The sequence below is a fragment of the Balaenoptera musculus genome, chromosome 15 (genome assembly GCF_009873245.2).
Source record: "Balaenoptera musculus isolate JJ_BM4_2016_0621 chromosome 15, mBalMus1.pri.v3, whole genome shotgun sequence".
In the NCBI taxonomy this organism is placed as follows: Eukaryota; Metazoa; Chordata; class Mammalia; order Artiodactyla; family Balaenopteridae; genus Balaenoptera; species Balaenoptera musculus.
The window spans coordinates 21,021,387-21,030,481 of NC_045799.1; the positions used below are offsets into that span (position 1 = coordinate 21,021,387).

Genomic DNA, 9,095 nt, shown 5'->3' on the forward strand with positions numbered 1-9,095 from the left:
CAGCCTTTCCTTCAGGCTTGGTCCCAGGTCTGGGCACACAGAGAAGGGGAGCAGTAAGTCTGCTCCCCTGCAAACCAGCCTGCAGAGCGGATGGCTGGGCGAACAGGCGCGACAGGCTGACTTTGCTTGAGTGGGTGATACCAGGGACTCCTCACCTGTAGACTTGGGGCTCCCCAGACCCTTGCTCCCCAAAGTGCAGTTCACAGACCAGCAGAATGGCTCCCCCTGGGAGCTTGTTATAAATGCAGATGCTCAGGCCCCAGACCTAATGCATCGGATTCTGCATTTTACAGAAACCCGAAGACTGTGAGCAAGTTTGAGGCCTGTGCTCAAGATCCCCTCCCCCATCAGAATAAGCTCTAATCCATGTGCACCTCTAACCTGTCCCAACACCCTCTGGGGACAATCTTTTCTTTCAAACTCCCAGAGAGCCCTGGAAAAACAGCCTGGTCCTTTCAATAGCCCAGATCCAGGCTCAGCAGCCGGCCTGGGGCTCATGATGAACCTTTGCTTTAATGAATTATTTCAAAGTTCACATGAAAATAAACCTTCCCACTAAATTGAAAAAGAGACAACAACTCTGGCCTCTATGATTCTGGGGCGTAAAACATTCCCTTCTTTTGTATAGAGTCGTGATCCCTACTTCCCTGGCCAAAGCCATCCAAAGACATCAAATGCCCAAAGAAAACAAGCCATGTCTTCCTGTTGGCCAAGCTTCAAGTTATCGGACAGATTTCACACTGGAGCTTGACCTCATTAATCCAAGGCCTATCACATTGCTGTAAATGTCAGTGGAAAAATAGCCATTCAGTGGGTTTCCTTCATTCCACCAGAAAGGGAAAAAAACAGGAAGCTGACAGCAGCTGCGCCCCAGCTTGGCAAATCCCAAGGGCCCAGCTGACAGGGCGTTCCTTATGAGCACCTACATTCCCCTGCCCCAGCCTGCTTGTCCAGATAAAGGTGGGTCCTGTGTCTGTATGAGCAAAATGCAGCAGTGATTGTAGCAACAATGCTGATAATTCGGGCCCCCTAGCACCTGCTCGGGAAGGAAAATAGCTTGGTCTGAATTTCTTTGGCCTGAATGACCAGTTGGCTGTTCATCATTCAAGTTCATCTGAATCACTTCTGTCCATTCAAAATGTCCTGCAAGCCAAACCTCTGGGACTCCAAGGGACATAAGGCCTTCCAAATACTCATTCATCCCTTTAATGCGTATTGATTGTCTCCTGTGTGCCGGCCATCATGCTGGGCAACTGCGGACACTGGGCTGAATGAATCAGACACAGTCACTGACCTTAGGGGCCTCATGTCCAGTGTAAGCTTTCTCAATTTTGGCACTATTGACATTTGGGATGGGACAATTCTTTGTTTCGGGGGTCTGCCCTGGGCACTGTAGGATATCTTGCAGCATTCCTGGCCTCGACCCACCAGATGCCAGTTGCTCCCCGCCCCCTCTGCACTTTCCCACTTGTGACAACCAAAAATGTCTCCAGACATTGCCAAATGTCCCCTGGGAGGCCAAACTGCCCCCAGTTGAGAACCACTGGCCTAGTGGGGGGAGACAGAGTAAAAGAATAATGACCACAAATAGCCATATAATCACAATTATGATAAGTACCATGGAGGAAAATTTTGTGGATATTATACCAATATATTTATGATGTGGAAGTCAATTTTATGCATGATTACAAATCCTTATGACAACTCTGAATTGTATATATATACATATACATATATATGTATATGTATGAGTGTGTATGTGTGTGTGTGTGTGTGTGTGTGTGTGTGTGTGTGTATATGATCTGTATCTCCGGTTGAAGAAATTGAGGTGCAAGGAAGTGAATAGACTGGCCAACGCCCAAAAGCTAGTGAAAGGCAGAGGCAGGATTTGAACCGTGGCCCTGAACTTTGCCTCCTGTAGAAAAGGAAATTCGAGCCTTTGTTTTGATGTCTTCTGTAAACAGGTAGGGTGTGTGGTCACGTGATGCTCTACCCAGCCATCCTAAAAGACTCATTCCTTCCTGGGGTCACCGTGGAGCTCAACTGCCACCTGCTACATCAATCAAGCTGCAAACTGCCTGCATCAAGGCACGTCTGTGGGACCTAGCGGGCCAAGGAAGGACGTCCTGAATTCTGAGACATCCAAGAACAGCCCCCCATCGCCAAGTGCCTGCACTCAGGGCCTTCCCAAAAATCAGGGTTGGGAGAGAATGGGGCAGTCCCCAGGTACCCAGCGCACACCCCACTGTGATCCATCTCCAAGATGCCTACAGCCCAGCATCCAGGGGTACTGCCAGACATCCTGCAGTCAGCTTCAGATATTTACCAAGGGCACGCGTGAGGTGGTACACATAGCACAGAGCAACTTCGGAGACCTCTAGACATGAGTTCCTGCCACTTATAAGCTGAGTGCCCTTTAGCAAATCACCTCATCCTCTGTGCCTCAGTTTTCCTTTCTGTTCAATGGGGATAAATGCATCTACTTCAATAAATCAGTATGAGGATTCGATGGCAATACGAGCAAAGACCTTGGGCAGTGACCAGCATCCAGAAAAGTACTTGGTACCTTATTATGGTCAATAAGGGAACGAGATCGTGACGCTTCCTCCACCCACGTCCCCTTCCTTCAAGTGAGAAACGTCCCAGGAAGAGAGAAACCGGTGCAGAAGTAGCAAAAGCATCTCTGGAAGAAGGAGGGGACCTCTGTGCTTTCCAGGTAGAAGGAAGAGGAAAGGACAGTTAATGTACTGGCAAACGTGCACAGACCAGCCCTTCCTCGCCTGCAGAAGTTAATTCTAGACTGCAATCAGACAGCTCCGTTAGCTGCAAGGCACCTGCTTCGGGTGAGCAAGCGTTTATCATTCGGGGCCCCTTGGCAGGATGGCCTTGCTCCCTGGCCTTGCGTCCTGCCCCTCCCTAAGTCACACCCTACGGTGACGGTGCTCCAGCTGTAACTCCCGCTCACTGCTCTCCGAGACACCAAGCACTTTTAAGCCTCTGTGCCTTTGCACAAGCTGTTCTCTTGGCTCAGGCTGCCCACCCCCCTATTAGCCACCACCTGGAAAACTGTCTCTGAAGGGCTCAAATGTGCCCCTACTGCAAAATTTGCCCACCTGCAATTGGTCACTGCAGACTAATAATAATAGCAGCCAACATTTGCAAGCACTGATTAATATCTAAAAGGCTCTGAGCTGAGGTTTTTGCCCATGTGGTCTCACTTTTCTCCTCACATCACCACCCTAGAGGTAATGCATCTGTCCATCACCACCCAGCTACAAGGTGGCAGATTCAGGAATGAAACCTGGGTTCGTTAGCTGAGCCCCCCTGTTCATCCATCCCTCTACTCTTCATTCCTCTTCTTGCCAGTGAAGCTGGGTCCTCACTATCACCTTCTGCCCGTAGATTGAGAAGCCTGAGAGCTGCCTGATTCATCTTGAAATCCCTCGCTAAGCACAATAGCTAGAATGGAGTAAACATCTGTTGAATGAATCAACAGATCATGCAAAATGGCAGCCAGATGAGAAAAGCTAAATGACAGACTTCTAGAGACAGGCCCATGCTGGACTTGAATTCCCAGAAATCAGCACCACCCCCTCCAGGCTGAGGGGCTTTCCCTGTCCTGTTAGCTAGAGGCAGAAGAGTTCTGACTTCCCCCAGACTCGGGGGGTGGGGGAGTGAGGGTGAGAGGTGGGGAACCTGTGAGAGCCCAATGCAAAGGAGGAAATGGTGGTGATGGTGATGATAATCATTTCCTGCATTCCTGCCCAAACCAGGTGCTGCACTAAGCACTTTCTGTGCATCACGGGCTCACAGAATCCTCACAACCCCACAGAGCAGGCATTACTATTACACCCATTTTACAGATGAGAAAACCAGGAGTCAGAGAGAGTAAATAATTTACCTAGGTCACAGAGCTTTTAAGTAGAGACCTGTAATTTGAACTAGGCCTATCTGACTCCCTTGCTCTTTAAATTTTGTGGCTTTCTGTAGGAGGCAGGTTTGTCCAAGTCCTCCTTAAATCCCAGTGTCTAGGATATGCTCAGGATAAAGAAGGTCATCCTAGCCTCTGCTGGAAGAATGCCACTTGGGACCCACTGTACACCAAGTGCTTCAAGTCCTGGGTGCGGGGGGCATGGGGGTGGGGGTGGCTAGATTGGCAGAGGGGTCAAGGTTGAGTGAGGTTCCTGATGGTCCAAACACAGCACAGGAATCCAGGTATGTGCATTCCGTGATCCATAAAACCATCCTGGCTGCAGTCTCTGTTGGTTAGAGAATGTTGACGCTGGGTATGGAGCAGGTTTTGAGAAGAACCTGGGGCCCTAGTTTCCAAAGAGTCCAAATGAATTCTGCAGAAGGTTACTGCCTTGGGGAAAAACCCACCTTTCTGCGTCAGCATCCTCTTAGCCCTGTGGCTCAGGCTCCCGAACAGACTTAACAGCTGGATTAGAAATTTAACCTCCCCTCCAGCATCAATTACCAAAGAGGACGAAGCCTGAGCACGCACTGGGTCTTGCCTGCCATGTCCCTCCACGTCAGGGAAGATTCAGAGGGTGCAAGGATGCAAGGAGCCCCAACCCAGAGCCCGCCAATGAACGGCACAGAGGGAGAAGACCAAAAGAGGGCTAAGCAGGATCAAGTGGTCTTCCTGAAGGAAGACATTTCAGAGGCTGGCAAGAGCTGGGACCAGGAGAGGGGTCAGGAAGGTTCCAGGGAGGGGGATACTGTTGGGTAGACTCCAGTTCACAGGAGAGTACAAAGTTGAAGGTCCAAAGTGTCTGGTTGACATCTTGCCTCCAACATCCTGGCGGCAGGTGGGAGATGAGGGGCTGGGGGGTGTGTGGGAAAGCCCGGGAGCAGGCTGAGAGCTGAAAGGACTCACCAGCGCCCACCAGCCGCCCGAAAGCTGCCTCTTTATGACAGAGCTGAGGGAGGAAGATGTGGAAACTCCCCCAGCCCCTGCAGAACCACCCACCAGGGCTCCACTTCAGCTCCTGCCTAAAAAGAGACACGCCCCACTCCAAACCGTTCTGAGAGGCGCTGGTATTAACATAGGAACGTTCCCGCTGCCGAGCTCCGCTGCACCCAGCACCTCACACGGTCCTCTCGCCATCCTCCCATGGCCTGATTAGCCCCATCTCCTAGAGGCAACTGAGCCTCCGAGGCCAAGGGCCTCGCTCTCGGGCAGAGAGCTAGTCACTGGCTGAGCTAAGAAGCTTTATGACCCGTCTCGGAGGAGGCCTCCCTGATGGAGGGTTTTCCTCCGGTGCTTCACCAGACACAGGAAATGGCAGGGCCCACAGGGAAGTACCCCCGCTGGCCGAGGTGGCTAACGGCAGGCCCCTTCCCGGGGGCGCCCTGCGGGCAAGGGCGCCTGATACCTCGGGGGTCCGGGTCCTCCACAGAGGGCGATTCAGAGGCGGCACCTGGTGCCCGGGGCCGCTGAGAGCTGGTGGGCGCTTCTGACAGTGAGAACAGGGGCCCATTATGTGGAATCCAGTCACATGGGCGCGCAAGCAGCTCGGTTTTCGGTTCTGAGAAGCGCTTATGGAGCCGCGTCTCTCTCCTTGGGCTCCAGAGATGCCCGGGAGCACCGGGTCTCGGGCTTTTCGCGCCGCCCTCCCGGGAGGGCCACATTCAAAGCTCCAATTATCCGCCCGAGGCTGGGAGCTGCACCATCAGCATCTCCCGCTAAGCCGGTCCGGACTGGAGAAGCGGGGGGCGGGGAGTCGGCCTCAGGGAAGGAGGCGGGCAGAGAACGCCCCCCCACCCCTGGCTCTCCACTCGGGACGGTCTGGGCAGTTCAGCCTGGGCGCTCCGGGTGACCTTGGGGAGACCCCTCTGCGCGACCTCTCCGGGGAGGGCTGCACAGTTTCTGCCCATCCTAGGCGCTCGGGGGCGCTCCTCCGGCAGGAGTCGATGCGCGGGACTCGGGAGGAGAGGAGCGCTCCAGGTGCGGGGGACCGAGCCGCGGGCGCACGGCTGCCCTTCGGAGAGGCCGGGAACAACCACGCGCGGGGTCTCCCCGGGGCCGCGGGGCGCTGTCAGCTGGATCCCGCAGGAGGCGGGTCTGCACGCGGGGGCGCCGGCCCTGGGGACCTTTCCCGCCCAGGCAGGAGTCCTCCCGGCGCCCTGTCACCGCCTGCGGGCACCAAGCGCCGCCACGCGAGGGGGCGGCGCCCCCGTGCCGGGGCCGAGGCTGGGCGCCGGGGCTGTCTGGTGCTGGTTGTGGCTCCTTCTGCCCGGCATTGCGCCCCCCGGCAGACGGCGGCCCAAGAGCCCAGAACCCGCGGAGGAGCCCCCTGCCCGCCCCAAGATCCGGCCACGGCGGCCCCAGCCAACAACCTGCCACTGCGCCCCGTACCCCGGCCTCATCTCTGGCGCGCAAGACCCGGGAGAACGCCCCCACCCCAGCCCGACTCTCGGGTCCTGCGCTCCCGGTACCCGCCTTTCCAGGCTCCCCCCACACCCCCCAAATTACCTTCTGCCGCCAGCCCTGAGCCAAAGCTCCCCACACACCCCCAGCCAGACCCTCAGAGGCTGGGGCCGCCTCCTCACCGCGATCCTCATCCCCCGCCCTGTCGAGCTGCAGAACGCAGGGAAGCAGGCGGCGCCGCCGGGGAACTCACCCGCTCTCCTGAGCCCTGCCCCGGGCGGCTCCCGGCCGTGGCTCGGTCCGTCCGTCCCCGAGCCGCAGCTGCCAGTGCGGCGACAGAAGCCTGCTCCGCACGACCGCGAGCCTCCACCCCGCCCCTCGGCTCCTCCCCCGAGGCGGGGCCTGAGCTCGTGGGAAGGGAGTGGGCACGCTCTACTCTGCCTGGCCGACGAGGCAGCTCCAGGAAGGGTCCTCGCGTCTCCGGGTGCTCCCCACGCCTTCACCACCCTACCCTTTGAGCAGTTGGAAATTGAAGGCGGATGAGAAGCGACCAGGGTTCGGAAGCGTTTTCCTTACGGGCTTCCTCCCACCCTCCAACACTACTAGCTTGGAAAGGGGGAAGCCCAGGACTGGATTCTTGCTCCCTTTTGATGGAAGGGCATCAGGAAGCCCAGAGAGCCGCAGTAAACCACCCAAGGTCACACAGCATTAGTACAAGTGCCAGCAATTCAAGTCTCCTACCTTGAAGCCTGAGTCAGAAGGCTTCCTAGGACGTCAAGGAGCCCAACTAGGCCTTGCCCTGGGGGCAGGTTTGTGGGATCAGGTCCCCCAACTGAGGGGTGGGAGACGAGATCCACACTAGTGGGAACATGGGGGCTGTGGCCTGTGACGTATAATCGCATCATTTACTCTTTCCGGGAAGAAAGGAAGTGAAGCGAAGGAGGAAGGAAGTGGTTGTACCTCCACTGATGTCTGCCACTGTTTGGGAGGTACAGGATCTAGAAAGGGGCTGCCTCCCTGAGATAAAAAGTAATACACACCCGGTGGCTTCTATCATTGAATTCAATCCTCTTTCCTGGGCTGAAGACCCCTCCACCCAGCACCATCTTTTCTTTACAGGACAATGGATTTAACTATCTTTAAGTTGCTGTTGAGAAGACCCTTCTCTCCACCCCACCTCCACCCCCCAGGAAGAGGAGAGAAAGTTAACAAACAAAAGGGAAAAAAATCCATCCCCAAACATTCTCTGGAATCCACACTCACTGAACACGGGCTTTAGAACAATAGAGTTCTCTTTTGCACAAAGGGCCTTGTTTCCTGAGCTTTCTCAGCCTCCAGACTAGAACCCTAGGCACCCCAGGGCCAGCCAGTGGGGCACAGAGAAGGTTTAAGTTTGGGGAGTTTCGGGGTGATACCCAATTAATTCAATTCAATTTCTTGTTCAAAGAAATCCCTTACTCATTATTATATGGCAACGTTCTTCTGAGGCTGACAGTATAACCTGAGTTTAGTGATTTCCTGTTTGCTGAGGAGACTCCGTGACCTTTCTTGGGGAAGTGAAAACCTCTGGATTGGGCTGATTCTGGGCCCCAACCTCCCCAGTTTCTCTGAAAGCTCCTCCCCAATTTGACCCCTGGCTTCCTCTCAGTTCATTAATAATCCAGTTGTGAATGACACCGTTTCAGAAGAGCAATTAGAGAGCAGGACAGGTAGGGAAGACTTAAAGTGATGTTTAAAACAACCCAAGGGGATCATTGTTCGCTGCAGAATGTTTCCATTGATTTATCATGAAGAGCTGTGGGCTGAGAGGGAGGGAATCCGTCTCTCCAAGGCATGCGCAGAACTTGGAGCCTGCTTCCTGAAATGATGCCTTGAGTATGGGCCCAAATCCCCATGCTGTGCTGTTCATTTACACTGCTCGCAGTGTTTGATATCCAAAGTTCAAGTATACTCAGAATCAGGTGGAAGACTTACATTTCCTGATTTCAAAACAAAGCTACAATAATCAAGACAGTGCAGTACGGTATAAGGATAGACATGGATCAATGGAATAAAACTGAGATTCCAGATATAAACCCTTATTTTTATGACTAACTGATTTTCAACAAAAGTGACAAGACAATTTAAAGAATAGTCTTTTCAACCAATGGTGCTGGGACAACTGGATTTCCATATACAAAAGAAAGAGGTTGGACCCCCTACCTCACACCATATACAAAAATTAAAACAGATAAGGCTGAAACATAAGAGCTAAAACCATGAAACTCGCAGAAGAAAACATAGACATAAGTTGTGACCCTGGATTAAGTTGTGGTTTCTTAACTATGACACCTAAAGCACCAGCAACAAAGGAAAAAATAGACAAGTCGGACTTCATTAAAATTAAAAACTTTTGTGTCTGAAAGGACACCATCAAGAAAGTGAAAAGATAACTGTAATGGGCTGAATTGTGTTGCCCCCAAATTCACATGCTGAAGTCCTAACCCTCAGTACCTCAGACTGTATCAATAATTCTGTTTGGAGATAAGGTCTTTAAAGAAGTGATTAAGTCAAACTAAGGCCCTGAGGGTGGGGCCCTAATCCAATATACCTAGTGTCCTTATAAGAAGAGGAAGAGACGCAAGGGATGCTTGCACAGGGGAAAGGCCATGTGAGGACCCAGGAAGAAGACGGTCATCTACAAGTCCAAGAGAGAGGCCTCGGGAGAAACCAAATCTGCAGA

General features: G+C 53.4%; 1 protein-coding gene across 3 annotated transcripts in view; it reads right to left on the reverse strand.

Moving 5' to 3' along the window:
- Positions 1 to 6,707, reverse strand: part of PPP1R16B (protein phosphatase 1 regulatory subunit 16B) — a 101,473-nt gene extending 94,766 nt beyond the window's left edge. For all 3 annotated transcript variants that reach the window (XM_036827156.1, XM_036827155.1, XM_036827157.1), the window contains exon 1: positions 6,627 to 6,707. The gene's annotated coding sequence lies outside the window, so the exon portion shown is untranslated. The remainder of the gene's footprint in view (positions 1 to 6,626) is intronic.
- Positions 6,708 to 9,095: the final 2,388 nt, after the last annotated feature.